Source organism: Amphiura filiformis, chromosome 19 (genome assembly GCF_039555335.1).
Source record: "Amphiura filiformis chromosome 19, Afil_fr2py, whole genome shotgun sequence".
Classification (NCBI taxonomy): domain Eukaryota; kingdom Metazoa; phylum Echinodermata; class Ophiuroidea; order Amphilepidida; family Amphiuridae; genus Amphiura; species Amphiura filiformis.
Genome location: NC_092646.1, coordinates 53,044,079 through 53,062,286, shown reverse-complemented (window position 1 = coordinate 53,062,286; position 18,208 = coordinate 53,044,079).

The following is an 18,208-nucleotide window of genomic DNA, read 5'->3' as shown; positions in this document are numbered from 1 at the left end:
CGCCGACTGGGCACCGAGCAGGCGACGCATGGGGACACGCTATGGAAGTCACTTTGATGTGACTACAAGATGTGGACCACTGTCGGAATCTAGTCAGTGGTGTACATCATGAGTCGCCGATGCGGCATCGAGCAGATAACACATCGGAGGCTAGCAGTTGTAGTCACTGTGTGATGACACTGCTGCATAGTAGCCTACTGCCTTGTTTCCGATGTTGTCACTCTCCTGTAGTGACTCTGTCGGCCACCATAGGGTAGGTTATTCTGGAGTGACGGCGGTAGTGACTTCAGAGTTCCAGTGCGATGTAGTCACGCTGTCGCCAGGAATTTTGCAGTGTAGGTTAAATCCTGCCCTGTGGTTAATGTTAAGGGCCCGTACTGCTCCTTGTCCATGGGCCCCTGATGCTCTTGCTACGCCCCTGTATACCAGGACAATACATGTAGGTTGGATGGGACTAGAATGAGATTTTGTTCCATTCACATTGCCTCGTTGAATGGAACAGTCCATATTTCACATGAAAATATTCTTACCCCTTCTGCATGTACTAAGTAAAAATTCAATATTTGCATAATATTTTACAGCACCAGCCTGTAATTTGACATATTAGTTGTTTTCATAATGAATGAGCACTGTTATTTTAAAACATTTAGAGTACATGGCATACAGTATTCGTTCCAATAAGCGCCCATGCCCCTATATGCGCCCACCCAGGGTAATTTCAATTTGCTAAAGGGTACCATTAATATTGAAGTGACGGATAGATGTCGTTACAGTGAAATAGCTGCAGGACCTGCGTAAACTTTCAATACATTTTCTGCATCAGAAAAGCTACTAGAACGCCTCATGACCCTTTTATAATATACGTAAATGTGTCTCTCCGCCCTTACAAAAAAAAATTAGGTAAACAAGGTAAAAAAATAAGCACCCACCCAAAATGCCTTTGTTAAGCGCCCTGGGCGCTTATTACGATGAATACGGTAGATGTGTTCTGTTATCACAATAGGCTCAAATGACATTGGCTAAAAACGTGTTTTTTTCTTCATTTTGTTTCTCATTATCATTTTCCATACCATTATCAATCTCCACCTGGTTCTGTTCATCATCACCTCATTATGGTTCTTTTATGTTATTGAGTGGCAATATTTTTATATTATTTGACAGAGCAATTCATTTCGACACTCACCAAATTCACCATAATGATTTTGCCATTGAACCCTCAACCCTGTGTTTTCCATCAGTTTTTAAATTGTTGAGCTGGATATCCTTTATATTTTTGATGGTATTAAGGCCAGAGTAACATTATGGAAGACACATTCGTCCATGCCCGAATATGAGATTTCTTGATATTTATCAACAGTAAGATGTATTCTTTCACTTGAAACTGATAAAATGCAACTTGCTAATATTTACTTGTATTTTTGCTTGATTTATTGCACTCTTTTCAACTCTTAAAAGTCACATGGCTCAAGACAGCTTAGTAAATTGGCAGGAAATAATGAGTCAGAAATGCTGAATGCGAAATATTGTGATTATGCACGCAATTGCATTATGCGAGACGCGGCGCAACTATGCCAGCGTATGTCCAACGCAGTCAAGGCGCATTCGGTGTTGTTAAACGCCAGCAAAATGTGGTGTAAACAAAACAAAATTTGCAGGCAAAATGCCACTTAGATCTTTTTTAATTATTTTGGAGCACCGAAAGGTAAGATACAGCTTTTACAAGCGTGAAAGTCTTACCGTTTTAAAATATAAGGTCGTTTTGTGCATACTTTTGACATTTTTTTACTAAAACGTCAATTTTTCGGAGTTCACTTTTCACAATATTGCACGATTTTTGTGACAAGATAACTCGAAAAATATGCACGCAAAAGGTAAACTTTTGCACTATTGTTTAGAGTACATCAAAGTCTAGGGAACGTTTTCATTTTTTTTTCAAAATATATGTTTTAAACAAAAATATACACCATTATGTGCAATTTTAGCTTGATAGAGTGACAAAATTGCTTTTTTGACATGTTTTTTGCAATATTTCAAAAAAGAGACGGATTTCAAAAAAATAAAAAACCTTCCCTAAGTTCATGTCTCTTCATGAAAAGCTAACTAATTTTTTTTTTTACTCCGAACGGATTGTTTTCCAAGTTGTCACAAAAAATTGGGGCAAAAAAGTGAATGTTTATGATTTTTTCAAAAACTCAAGATTTTTTTACAAATCTGACATCACCATGGGATTCCTTGACTCATTTCCTTTCCAAAAATGTGTAGTTTTATATACTTTGGATATACAATTCAGAAACAATGATGCTCGAAAAGGTCCACATTCTCTCCCATTACTCTGGCCTTCCTTGTTTTGTCAAATTTTTCATTAAAAAAAAATGACAATTTTAATGACTAATCCTCCATTTTTAAGCAATTATACACATTTTTTTACATTTTCGCTGAATCACAATTCTCAGGATATAGTAGAACTAAGCTTTATTATGGAATTTGCATTTGGAGAACACAGATGGGTTGGTTATATCTTTGTTTTGTAGGAATGGGCTATTCCAGATGTATTCCGCACCCCTAATGGAAGACACTTCCGAATTGGGGCTAAATTGACAGCCGAATTTTACATGTCAGGAAAACCGCATGGAAGACACTGTCGGAATTGTAGTAATATGTCTGTTATTGCCAGTCGAATTCACGTAAATGTAAATGTCTTCCATAGGGTTCCAGCTGGAATTAGAACATTTTTTGTTTCCAGCCAGAATTCAAGTAAATGTCTTTCATAGGTTAATCGAGATGGTGATCATAAGTGAAGATTCTGCTGGAATTGGAGCATTTTTGACTATTTTCCAGCCGGAATATTAAGAAATGTGAATGTCTTCCATAGGCACATCATGGCCTTTCACAATCCCCACTCTTGTTTTTTCGTTTATTTTAGCAGCCGGAGTTTCACCTAATCTCAATGTCTTCCATACCCTCCGAGCCGGAATCTTTGCTAAAAATGACTGCTGGAATTCTAGACACATCTCAATTCCAGCTGGAATTGTATTTTTTAAATGTCTTCCATAGGGGGTGTGGAATACATCTGAATAGCCCAATGCAGGTAGCATACAATGGACCTTCTTCTACATGTAATACTTAAACCACAGGGTGTTCAGACATAACTGTTGTCCCAAATTAATTTAAAGTAGTAACACTCAGAAAGTATAAGCACACATGGATCACAAATAGCACTAGGCTTTAGTTTAAAATATTTATTTTCTTGTAAAAAAAAATTTCAAGTACAAAATCATAAATTAGTAAATTTCTTTTTCATTCCTGATGCATACAAATATAAAAATGAAAAGTTATATATTATTGACTTGTAATATGTATGTATTATTTATATTGCAAGATATTGTACTGACTGATTAAACCCTTTCCACCTGTGTGTGGGTACATTGTAACATCACTGGAATTTTTTATAATTATTTACACATATTTTATTGTATATAATATTAAATCATATTATTTCTTTAACTACTGCCACATAATTATAATATTGCACTTTTACCAAATTTGTCACATACACACATACCCTCCCTGTCACACAGCCTGACATATATGGAAAACTGATTATATAGTCAAATTCATTTTAAAATAGTGTACATAATGGCATTAGTTAATACACATTTAATTATGTATATTTCCATATTTTGCAGTGTTATATATTATATTATATTATATTATATTATATTATATTATATTATATTATATTATATTATATTATATATTATATTATATTATATACAGTAAGCCAAAATATTAAGGTACCAGAACTTTATGTTCACCCCTGTATATCCTAAACAAAACAAATATTTCATAATTAAAACAAGCAGCTAATAACTGTACTCATTAGCTCTGATTTAAGACCTTATTTGTTGAAATTGGTTGAGAATTAAAGAAACGTGACCTAAAATCTAATGAAGAAACAAAATCAAAAGTTGCACTTTTGTGTTCTAATCAATGAAAAGTTGGACCAACATGAAGACTGATAAAGTTGACCTCTCAGATCTAATTGTGCGTGTAAATTAAAAGTAGTTTAAGTATAGGACTTGAATTCATAATTCATGAAGCTTTTTGAGAGATGGCACAAGTCAATTCTCAAAATGACATATATGTGATCATCCACTACTAAGTGGTAGTAAAGTCGGCTCTGGATCATTTTCAGTTTATTGCAGATTTTGAATGAATGCACTTTTAGCTTCAAAATGACACCTCAACCAGCTTCATCGGACATCTGGAAGTGAAGTTATGGTTCAGCAAAGGTCAAATTCCTTATATATTTCACATAGAAATCCATATACTGTTTTTGATTGTATCTCAAAATGGAAAATGCCGATTTTATGACCAGTTTGTGGTGGATGGGCACATACCAGTATTTATATTAATCGGCGATGTTGTTATAAGGCCTGCCATTTACGAGTTGATCAAACTATATGTACATAGTAATAATAATAACACACTTTCATCAAGTGCACTTCACGGACCGTCACAGTGCCCTTTACAATACATTTATTTAAAAAGGCCTAAAAATACCTTCATAATATTGACAAAAAAATCACTTAACCTCAGGCATATACTATTATAAAACAAGTAAAATGCCAACACAACTAATTATATACAAAAGAACAATATATTAAAACAGTAGAGGATGATTCAAAATGTTTTGTGTACACAAAACACTGAAAGAGGTACAATCTCCAACTTTCATATAAATTGGTCAGTGGAATTTTTCTTCAGTCAATGCTCCTTGATTATGAACCTTTAGGTAATATTGGTAAATATCACATAAAAGAAAATTACACTTTATTTGTGAATGCTTGAGAGTAGGTGGGCTGGTACCAGAAGAGACGACACAAGGTATGAGGGGAATGCTGCTACAGCTTCATTTGCAAGATTTTCCAGTGCAAGTATCATCACAGAAGATAATCATCGGTTATTGGTGGGTTTTTTTTTGCTTAAGAAGACACATTCCACCTAAATCAGGCATTCAATTGATAAGAAATTTTATATGAACATGAAAGGTTCGACTATTTACTGTAATTAATTATAGAAGTAAGTAACACTTTTAGCAATTCCAGTCTTGTCATTATATTTACACACAAGTGACACTAAATAAATACTTAAAGTGGCAATGAGAATTATAATCATAAAAGTTAAAGGTACATGTAGTGCTGCTATACATTAAGTGTGTGATACTCATGGCTATACACATGGTAACCACTTGCACAATCTACACATGAAAAGTGGTTCAAACTGATATGCAGTACTGATATGCATCATAGTTGAAACAAATTACACTTTGTGAATACTTAGTAGGTGGACTGGTACCAGAAGAGGCGACACAAGGTATGAGGAGAATGCTGCTAAAGCTTCATTTTCCTATCACAAATGATATTTTTTTGGTCAAATAGTCCCAGTCCACCTAAAAAAGACATTCAATTGTAATTTCCAGTGTACCAGTACACGTAAAGGTTACACATTAACTATAATATAATTATACATGTAGGTGACACTTTTGGCAATATCAGTATTGTCATTAAACAATTATACATGTAATGTGGACACTAGTAGTACTGAATAAACATAAAAGTGGCAGTGGGTATTATCCTAAAAGTTAAAGCTAGCTACTGTAATCTTTTCCTGGAAAATTTGGACAAGAGCATATTTTAAGCATGCATGCCATACAAGGCATATTTACTGCTTTGAAACACAGTATATTGGCTTATGCTGATGCGATCTGCTACTGCTGTGTGGAAATTTATGAATGAAATTTGCTCTTGACTTCACATTATGCATCACAGTATGCCATTGACAAAAGTTTCCAGCAAAATATTATAAAAATGTGTTACAAGTATACAACACAACTTGAATCACATGGCTACACTCCTTGGTATCCACTTGCATATAATGTGAAAAAGTACCCAATCAGAATTGGATATACTTCTTTATACACATAGCAACAAAAACGCATGATTGTTGCCTATTTCATACGTGCTGAAAGAGTATAGTACGAACTTCAGAGTAACACATTAACATACATGAACACATAATTATAAGTGACCCGTTACAAGGAAAGGTACCTTATGTCGGCTACATGTGTCTCATTTCCCACATTGTTGGTTGAAAATATCAAACAATCATGGCAGTCATTTCAAATCATCCCCAAGTCAACGAGGTTCGGAATGTCCTCTCATTGTTAGTGGGTGGCTAATACATACTACCTAGACAAATACAATGCTTTTGTAACCCACCACTTGAACAGGGATTAGCCATAGCAAACATAGACTGGAGCTGTATAACAAAAGTTCTATAGACATTGGTACAAGCGTATTATCCGCTTGAACAATAGGATTAACGATTGGTTTAGAATGTGTTTAGCACTAGTAAAATGTATGTAGCTCCCGATTTAAGGTACTTTTTGCTGTGACGGGTTACAAATTGCATTCCATTAGGTGCTCGCTATAGACCACTTGACATGTGACGTCATTGCCCGGCAGTATCGCATGCGCATTATGGCACTTTCCATTGTTTTTTGCCCTGCAGTGTGCGTGCGCATCGTAGTTTGCTCAGGGCATGTGTATTTTAAATCTCCCACCACAATTCATATAGTACAAGAAAGCCATTGAACAGTGAAGCGGATCGTTCGAGCATATCGAAAGACCAATCCCTCGCCTTGTTGATTATAAACATTGATGTCAAGTGGTCTATAGAAACAGTAGACATCACATACGGTAGTGTAAAAGATGTTTTGGTAAGGGTATTGCAGCAAACAGGTTTTGCTCTGCCTCATTCTATTATTCTTATATATTACAAACCTAAAAATGAGGCAGAAGATAGAATGTAATAATTATAAAAAAATATATTTACAGTTTATACTCAATATATAATGTACATTAAAATGTAAAATATTGTGTTGACTATTATACATAACAGGTACAACAGTGACAATTCAACATATTAATATATTATCCAATATATGTACAGACAATTAAGTATACTCCTCATTACATTTTGGCAAGTTATAAACATTTTTTAATGGACTGTGGTCATAGGATGTCCACTATAGGCCTGCACGACTAATTCGCCAATAGTCGAAATAGTACTAATAGTCAACTCAATGTTGTGACTCTACGACTAATGATTACCAATTAGCGACTATAGAGGTTATCCGTGTTCTATAAGCTGTATATCCTATCAATGACTGCAAATACCTTGTTTAGGACTTTCAAAAGAAGTAGCCTGCATGGGCAACCATGACTGTTTCAAAATAGCCTGTCAAAGTCATGCAGGTAACTCCAAGGTCTTGCATTGAATTGGTTTGAATGAGGAATACTTCGGGAACCAGCATCTTTTGTTCGAAGTCACACATGAGTAAAGTGGATAACCTCTATTCCTGAAAGATCAACAAGCAACAAAAAACAAGCAACAAAATTGAAGTTAGTTATAACTTTACCTATTACTTTTATTTCCTTTTAGAACTAAGTAAAGGATTAGTGTATGTTTTTAAGTGAATTCTGAACAAACAAAAAAGCTTGAACTACAAGCAAATTTTGACCTTTGATAGTTGTAGTCGCAAATATTTGGGTGGCGATTAGTTGACTACTAAAGAAGCCTATGTCGTGCAGCCCTAATATTATCCGCAGACATTAAATGACCATTGACCTCAGTGTGTGACCTTGAACAACACTACTACATGACAACCTATGTAGTAATAAGGACTGGTATAGCCTTACACAATGTACAAGAAGGTAAACTTTCATTATCATCATGAAATTTATAAAAACTTAGCAAACCACCTTTTTAAGATGACTAGAACAACATCGATCATTGATCATTAAAAAATATTCCACAAATCAATTGCAATTGATTTAAACACATTATGACCATGTACCGTGCATTCAATACACTATGTCAAGTAAGAGTAATATGGTACATGGTGAGTACACACACATTCCATGCACTGTTGACAGTATTGTGATGTTTATCTTTTATAATACCTCACACAATGTTCTTTCTGAGCTAACCAGCTGATGAAAAGGTCTACTAACCCTAACCACCCATCGAGGCTACAAGGCTACACAGCACTAAGCGGCTGCAAATGCAATTATCCCATGCGAACTCAATGCGCAATCATCCTAGCACACATAAACATATTTATGGCTTGCTATCCCCGGTCTTGTCTTGTATAGGCAACTCATGGGTCTGTGGTTCAAAACCAGACTGGAGAAAAAACATCTTCTTTCTTCCTTCTTTCCTGCCCATTTGCCAAAAAGCATCAAGGGCATTAGGGTTAACCATTGAAATATTTATAAAGATATCACTTGGGTAACTATCTACAAGATTTATAGAAAAGATGGTAATTATTAATATCTGGAAATTCATTTAAAAACAATTTTAAAATAGAATGTATGAAATATTTATAAAAGATACAATTTTGTAAACTAATAAGTATATCAACAATAATGTGTTGATTAGGAGGTGCAAAGGTGATGACCTACAGGGTGTAACACAAAAATTTATACAATTACAAAACAGCTTTTACGATTATCGTGCATTAAACATCAGAGAACTGACACAAACATACTATGAAGTGGTTTTTGTTCATTAAATTAAACATGTACTAAATAATAATATGATATTTCTTTAAAATCTATAAATGAGGTCATGATATTTCTTTCAAATTATCTTATGAATAAAGTAATTTCCCCGGGAGTAATTTCTCAAATTCTTGAGATATTATAATTGGTAAAACTAAGAACAATTTTTGCATTCATGAGGATAAAAAAAAACATAATAAAAGTTTTGGCTTCTAGTTGTTCTGGGGTGACCACTATCACCACAGTTTCTGTTGGTAGGGGAGATTGGGGTTAGTTGGAACGCGGGGTAAGTTGAAACATTGTATTTTTTTCTGACACAAAAAATTAATTTGACAAAATACTGGCACCTAGTAATAGGTATTAGTAAGGGTTATTCATCAACTTAGCAACAGGAGTGATGCCCCACCAGTGTTGGCTTGGGAATGGAATATCTGTTTTTGACTTACTGACTAATTTTTATACCCCTCAGAAAAGATGCGTTATCTCCATGTTGTTTGAAGATTCAGGGATTATTTTTGAGTATCATAAGCACTAGTAGTAAGTCCCAGAATAATGTTAAATAAAAGTTTTATTGTATTTCTTATTTTGTGTAATGAACTTTGAAATGTAAAACTAGGCATCGGGTTAGTTGAAACTTTTGAGGTGGGGTTAGTTGACACGTGAAAATTGCATAGAAAAATATGGTTAAAAATTTGACTTTTTAAAAATTTGTAACATGTTTACCATTTCTTCAATATTGCTTTAATATGGCTAAAAAACAATAATACAAGCAAAAAGTGCACACAGAAAGTACATTTTATAATATTTTAGGCTTCTCATATTTTGATGCATGGTGACACTCGTGTCCAAAGTATTGACCAAGCACTCCCACATATTTATTTATTCATTTTTTTTCACACTGATTGTATATCAAAGGGTGCCTTCAAGGGAAGTATAACCCTAACAACACAATAATAATTATTTTGAAATTTTTACAAGCCATGTTTCAACTAACCCCACCCTATGTTTCAACTTACCCCAGGGGTGGGGTTAGTTGAAACACTTTTTTTCAAATTTTCAAATTGGATTATATGAATAATCATAAGCAGGTCCAATAAAGTTTAAGGCTGTATTTGTAGCATGTATGTATATGTTTATACTGATATGGTTAGTGTTTCTTGAAAGTAATCGGTTTGCGTTAAAAAGACGATTTTGTGAAAAATGTTTCAACTAACCCCAATCTCCCCTACTCTTAGTCTTACCAAATTTGCATACTTCTTAAGAGTTATACGTAATTGTATGCCTTGACAACATGAGTTTGGAAAATGATCTACAAACAATCTTATAGTTGCTACTTGACTCCATGTGTTTAAGTATGCCACAACCATAAAAATACACTCTTCCAACGTAAATGGTATGTCAGTGCTTACATTGTGTAGTTGTGACTTTCAAAAAAATCAAGGAGATACTCTATTATGTAATCATTTCTGCCACTTCAAATACCCCATTGTTTAAAATTACCTATCATAAGAGCGCAAACCAACTGGTCCATTGTTCAACTTTATTCAGTCACTTTTGTAACACACAGACAAAAGTGGCCCAAGTATTTTTAAGACTATGTAACATAATTGGCCATAACTTCACTTGAATACCATCGATTTTATTGGAATAAAGCTTGTCTGGTGGCTAAAGAAATTATCTTGATGACATACAAATATTAAACCAAAAAATAAGCAGCATACTTGTGTAATTCTATTCTCCACATTGTATAAATTTTATTGTTACACCCTGTATATGAGGAATAATATTGTTTTGATCACAGTACATTGCCAAATTGAATCCAAATATAATCAGTAAATTTGCCCTCAGTTGACAAAGTAAAATAATGAAAAGCTTGATCGCTACTCACACACAGCAAATCGCATAAGCATTTATATTGATGGTTGAACTGTTATTTGGTACTCTGTCATATTAAAAGTAGTAAATTAAATCAAATATTGTAACTTATGTTTCGTTAACATGACATTTTATTTGGAACCATATGACATCATCAGAAGCTATCTGATGACATATTCATGTTGATTGGTCACATGAGAGATAGTGATTTGATTTAATTTCGATATTTTTGTACCTAACCAAAATAGAACACATGTCATCACACAGAATGAATACACCATTTCCCTTTATGGCTAAAGCCATAAAATACTAATTCCATTGTAAAAAATAATGAAATTCATATAAAATTGACAAGAATGCAATAGAATCACAGCAGCTAAAGGGAATATCCCATTATGCATTGAAGTAGATCTGTCATAGCAAATGTATACAAATAAAAGTTGGAGCTGCAAATACATTGAGAGCTATGGATACTTTCACAATACTTCAGGGGTCATTTAGTTCAAACAAAATCTAATCTTCTCTGATATGAGTAATTGAAAGTTGAAGTGAGGGACTTTATTTATATTTTAATGGTACGGTACATGCATATTTTCTATTATGGTACAGCAGAGCATATTGGGATAGCCCTTTCAGCTGCTGTGTAGGCATACTACATGTAGAATGTATAAAATATTTATAAAGATACAACATGGGTAACTAAACTATCATCAACAATATGTGGATTAGGAGGTGCAAGAGTGACATAGTAAGAAGGAATTTTATATGTACATAAAGATATACACTTTCACTACTACTTGAAATTCATATAAACACAAAATTAAACAATTATGCAACAGAATGAAAGTATGAAAATATACAAATTGGGTTTTTCTCGCAACAATATTGTGTTGAAAAGAAGATGCTCTAGGGGCACCTTGATATGAAATTGTAGTAGATTAGTATTAGAAAGTGGGCTTTATAACTGATTGAAATTATGACTACAGTGGAGGGAGTAAGCTGGCAGTGGATTTAATACCATTTTAGTATGCATACATGCATGGAGAAAAATCATATGGGTGGAGATATTGTGCATGTGTTTTTATAATTTGTAGTTCTCAGCAATGTTCCTTCACATTTGCTGACACAAGTGTGACCTGTTTGTTGAATGAAAGAATCAAGTCAGGTCATGATCACACAATTTTAGACAGCTTGTTCAGTGATGGATGTGCCACTATTTTATGATGTGACTAATCACATTCCGACTTCCAATACATCATTTTGGCAAAAACTCTGGTAGAGGGTGTGGTATATATGCTTATTGATCTTGTAATTTTTAAAGACACAATGAATTCCAATCTGTGACCACACAAATGAGAGGTGTAATCCTCAAGCAAAATGACAACCTCAAGCATCTAAAGACGTGATAATGCAACATAATCCTACACCCAAAAAGTGTGTTGGTATTACAATGTTGCCAGCTTACTCTGGGGGCGAGTATAATTTATCCAATAAATGAAGTGAATATAAAAAAATTTAGCTAGAAATTGTCAGTATATATTTATCATTTTAATAAATCGACCTGTCAACATTTTTTTACCTTGATGAAATACTTCAACACATGATTTCTACACTTCACTGGTGGTTCATTAAAGTGTTGCTTTTAAAAAAACTTAACTGTCGGCTACCTGGCAAAATGCAACTGTTGTTCTATTTTTTCACAGAATAGAAACCACACACAATCGCAGCAATCGGGTTTGAAGCCATCCCTAATTTCAACTGTTAGCCTTCATGTTACTGCGACCCAGTTTAAGGTCACATAACTTTCTCTGTTACTATTTATAACTAATTTTGAAACTCATTCAATTTACAAGTGTTGAGAACACACCATGATGACTAGCTAAGACACTTGCAATTACTCTCAAAAGTGTATAACCATTCATATTACAAAACAGACTGCATCAAAGCCATGATGGCTCTGAACCTGATTTGAAAAATTGCCATTATTTGGTGGATTGTACATTATACTCGCCCCATACTGTCCCAAGACAATGGATGAAAGGATCTATATATAATATATATATGGTCGAATCCAACCAAAAGTGTCCACGGGCCAAAAATAAAAGTCCGAAATAAAAATGTCTCCACAATTTTTTCCTTTTGCCCATTGATTGATGACATATTGGCCTTATAGGAACCAAAAGTGCCATTACTAATCTTGAAAAATAAATCCAGGACGTGTGATAGTAAATGTGATATCAAAACCCAATGTTACCTCTGAATACCACTAGGATGCTTTCACTATCGCAATACTAATCAACCTAAAACAAATGGAAAATTCCCATTAACGCTTTTTTCGTGTAATGTAGACCACAGGGTGTCAGGAAAATGCTAGCTCAACCAGAAAATATTTACACAGCCGTGACGTTAGTCACGGCTGTGTCTTTTTTCTTACAGGTTCTTTCTTTCTTTCTTTACACAGCCGTGACGTTAACGTCACGGCTGTGTCTTTTTTCTTACAGGTTCTTCTTTCTTTCTTACAAGCCGACGACAAAGTCGGCTTGTTCTGTTTTACGCTAATTCTTTCTTTCTTTCTTTCTTTCTGGCAATCTGCCTCTTCTTCTACAAACAAAATGCTACCAAGCTCTAATTAATACATGTTGGTCACTAGTGGCATGGGTATTCAGGGTGTTCACAGCTTGACCATTGCTTGACCTTTGACCCCGTATGCAATACAAAATAAATTTGAACAACATGATATGTCAAATCTTAGTGTTGCATATGATAGACCTTAGTGAGACAAAACAAAAAGTCAATGGTGACCTCTTTGTACAATGTTTACTTTGGGGTCAAAAGGTGAAAATGTGTCAAATTTCAAACAACGAGGTATGGCAAATCTGAGTGCTGCATATGATAGACCTTACTGGGACAAAAGAAAAAGTCAATGGTGACATCTTTGTACAAGGTTTACTTTGGGGTCAAAAGGTCAAAATGTGTAAAATTTGAAACAACGAGGTATGGCAAATCTGAGTGCTGCATATGATAGACCTTAGTGAGACAAAACAAAAAGTCAATGGTGACCTCTTTGTACAATGTTTACTTTTGGGGTCAAAAGGTCAAAATGTGTAAAATTTCAAACAGCGAGGTATGGCAAATCTGAGTGTTGCATATGATAGTGAGACAAAACAAAAAGTCAATGGTGACGGTCAAAGTTTAGGGGTCGAAGGTCAAATTGGTCAAAATTGACCCATTAACGTTATATTTACTGCCGGCGGCTTGTACTCAGAATCTATTGACTCTAGTTTCTTCTTCTTCTGTCAACCATTACATTTGCTCTAGCACTCACATGCTTACATCGATTTTGACCTAACTTAGTCACAATGATCATTGACCATGCCCCTACATGTCACATGAAACTCGCGGGGTCAAAGGTCACGCAGGGGTCACAGGGGTCAAAAACGTGATTTCAACTAAAATGCATCTTCTCCCACAACTTACGTGGGACAGCGACCCCACTTGCACACATGCATTGCTATTACCCAGTGTCTATGGGGTGTACACAGATTTGGGGTCAAATGTCCTTAAGGGGTCACTTCCGGTATAAAACAAAAAACCTTCAATTTATTTTATTAGCTAAGTAAAACATAGCACAGTAACGGTATGTTCACATATGATCAGCAGTCACCCAATGTATATGTGGTATTTTTTTATTTGGGGTCAAAGCTCATTAAGGGGTCACTTCCGGTATAAAAAGAAATACCTTTAAAATGCATCTTCTTCCACAAATTATGTGGGACAGAGACGCCACTTGCACACATGCATTGTTATTACCCAGTGTCTATGGGGTGTACACGGATTCGGGGTGAAAGGTCATTAAGGGGTCAATTCCGGTATAAAATAAAATACCTTCAAAATTTTTTATTAGCTAAGTAAAACATAGGGCAGTAACGGTATGTTCACACATGATCTGCAGTCACCCAATGTATATGTGGTATTTTGTTATTTGGGGTCAAATCTCATTAAGGGGTCACTTCCGGTATAAAACGAAATACATTTAAAATGCATCTTCTTCCACAGATTCTGTAGGACAGTGACGCCACTTGCACACATGCATTGTTATTACCCAGTGTCTATGGGGTCAAATGTCATTAAGGGTCACCTCCGGTTTAAAACGAAAAACCTTCAAAAAATTTTATTTGCTAAGAAAAACGTAGGACAGTAACGGTATGTTCACACATGAATTGTGGTTATCCAGTTTATATGTGGTATTATTTTATTTGGGGTCAAAGGTCATTAAGGGGTCACTTCCGGTATAAAACGAAATATCTTTAAAATGCTTCTTCTTCCACAAATTACATAGGACAGTGACGCCACTTGCACACATGCATTGTTATAACTCAGTGTATATATGGTGTACACACGTTTGGGGTCAAAGGTCAGTAAGGGGTCACTTCCGGTATAAAACGATATACCTTCAAAATACCCCTTCTGCCACAAAAAGCATAGCAAAGTGATACCACATGGACACGTGCATTGACATTAGCCAATGTCTACGGGGTTTTCATATATTTTGGGGTCAAATGTGATTAAGGGGTCACAACACGGCTGTGTTCGTGGTCTTAGACCACAGCTAAGTCTAGTTCTTCTTCTTTCTTCTTCTGTCAACCATTACATTTGCTCTAGCACTCACATGCTTACATTGATTTTGACCTAACTTCGTCACAATGATCACTGACCTTGCCCCTACATGTCACATGAAACTCGTGGGGTCAAAGGTCATGCTGGGGTCACGGGTCAAAAACGTGATTTCAACTCAAAATGTACCTTCTCCTACAAATTATGTAGGACAGTGACGCAACTTGCACACATGCATTGTAATTACCCAGTGTCTATAAGGTGTACACATATTTGGGGTCAAAGGTCATTAAGGGGTCACTTCCGGCATAAAACGGAATACCTTCAAATTTTTTTATTAGCTCAGGAAAACATAGAACAGTAACGGTATGTTCACATTTGAATTGCAGTTACCCAATGTACATGTGGTATTTTTTTATTTGGGGTCAAAAGGTCATTAAGGGGTCACTTCCGGTTTAAAACAAAATACCTTTAAAATGCATCTTCTCCCACAAATTACGTAGGACAATGACACAACTTGCACACATGCATTGTTATTAACCAGTGTCAATGTGGTGTACACAGATTTTGGGTCAAAGGTCATTAAGGGGTCACTTCCGGTATAAATCGAAATATCTTCAAAAAATTGTATAAACTAAGAAAAACATAGGAGAGTAATGATATGTTCACACATGAATTGTGTTTACCCAATGTATAAATGGTATTTTTTTATTTGAGGTCAAAGGTCATTAAGGGGTCATTTCCGGTATAAAACGAAATACCTTTAAAATGCATCTTCTTCCACAAATTATGTAGGACAGAGACGCCACTTGCACACATGCATTGCTATTACCCAGTGTCTATGGGGTGTACACAGATTTGGGGTCAAAGGTCATTAAGAGGTCACTTCCGGTATAAAACGAAATATCTTCAAAAATTTTTATTAGCTAAGAAAAACGTAGGACAGTAACGGTATATGCACACATAAATTGTGGTTGCCCAGTGTATATGTGGTATTTTTTAATTAGGGGTCAAAGGTCATTAAGGCGTCACTTCCGGTATAAAACGAAGTACTTATAAAATGCATCTTCTTCCACAAATTACGTAGGACAGTGATACCACTTGCACACATGCATTGGTGTTACCCAGTGTATATGGGGTGTACACAGATTTGGGGTCAAAGGTCATTAAGGGGTCACTTCCGGTATAAAACGAAATACCTTCAAAAAATTTTATTAGCTAAGAAAAACAAAGGACAGTAACGGTATGTTCATATATGAATTGTGGTTACCCAGTGTATATGTGGTATTTTTTTATTTTTGGTCAAAGGTCATCAAGGGGTCACTTCCGGTCTGAGACGAAAAACCTTCAAAATGCCCCTTCTGCCACAACTAACATGGCATAGTGATGCCACATGCAAATGTACATTGACACTAGCCAATGTCTATGGGACTTTCATATATTTTGGGGTCAATAAGGGTCACAACACGGCTGTGTTCGTGGTCTTAGACCACAGCTAAGTCTAGTTGTTTTTATTTTTATAACGCGATCAATATGATCTTAGTCAATTTATGCTAGTTTATTTTTGAAAATGAAGTTTAGGTCAGTTTCTGTATTTTATTTATCAAATGAGTATGAATCAATTTACACATTGTATAAGAACGAGTATGATATATGTTTTCAAGAATATTAGGAATTATACGCATACACCTAACGCTTTATACAATGAAAAGGTGAAGAAACCGGGTATTCAAGAGGTAACATGAGCGATTTAACAATATCTATATTGAGTTTAGAGGTTTAAATTTTGCTATTATGGTAATGAATTAATAAAATGGTAGTTTTTAGATCTCTTTCAGATGGTACGTCCAAATGAATAAATGCAATTACCTTAGATCAAAAAAATGTTGATGCTTTTAGCAAGATTTTGCCACTTCATTTTGATATACAAGTAGTTAATCAGCAATTTTACATAATAAATAATTGTTGAATGAATCCGTATATGGGTAATAATAGTGTCCTGGGGTACCGCTTAAAGTTTTTGACAATTAATTTCCATTGGTATGGACACTTCATTACACATGTCATGTATTATGCTGTATTCGTAAGTAACATTTCAGTATTTGTAGGTAAAAATTAGACTTTTGGTGGATATCACAATCAAAACTTCATTTTATAAAGTACTTTGAATGTATTATTTTCTTTATGTGCGTTTATTGATACTTTAGACCCTATCATGTATTAATAATGTCGGTTCACAGCGGTTGAAAGAGGATTGAAGTAAGAAACAAAGGCACTAAAGTGACTTTAATTTGCTTAATTGCACACAAATCGCTTAAAACCGTTATTGCAGACTTGTGAAGTCCATCTTGGAGTCAGTTACGTCTTGTGGCCTTTTCGTTTGAGGGCAACTACAATTAGCTTTATACCAGGGTCCATCACTGTGCTGTCTAGATCATGAGACAATGAGAACAGTCGTTTTTTCCATGGTATTCGTAGGTAACCTTAGCGAAAACGTCAAAAGTTACCTTCGAATAAATCAATTTGGACACAAATTACTCAGAAACCAGAAGGTCGGTAAACATTTAAAATGAAGCACACATGACAGTTGACAAATCCAAGTATTTATCCCCTTCTAATCTTCTTTGAATCTGATTTTTCTTTCAAATGAGGAGACCGTCGTCTATTTCAGTACATATTTTTCAACAATTAAGCCGTATTCAGTTTTGCATGGTGGGCATGTATGTGAATTCGCAACTTTCATTGGCATATGATTTGATAGCAAACATACAGGCCTTCGTTATGTACCAATATGGGCATTAACATGAATGGCGGTGTTTCACAATACTGTCATGATGTCAAATTGTATTCAGAGGTAACATTCGGTTACCGAGATTTACCTCTGAATACTTGCTTTTATTGTTGACATCTCAGAAACATTTAAACGCAGGCTATTGAAACTTGGTAGAAATAAAGAGTGTATCACCCTGCACCTATTGCTTAACTATTGTTTACTATTCTCTCACTTTGTGGAAATGACACAGCTTTTAACATGTATTCGGAGGTAATGCATATTTTTTACCAAACCTACCTTTGTGCCATTTAGAATTTCT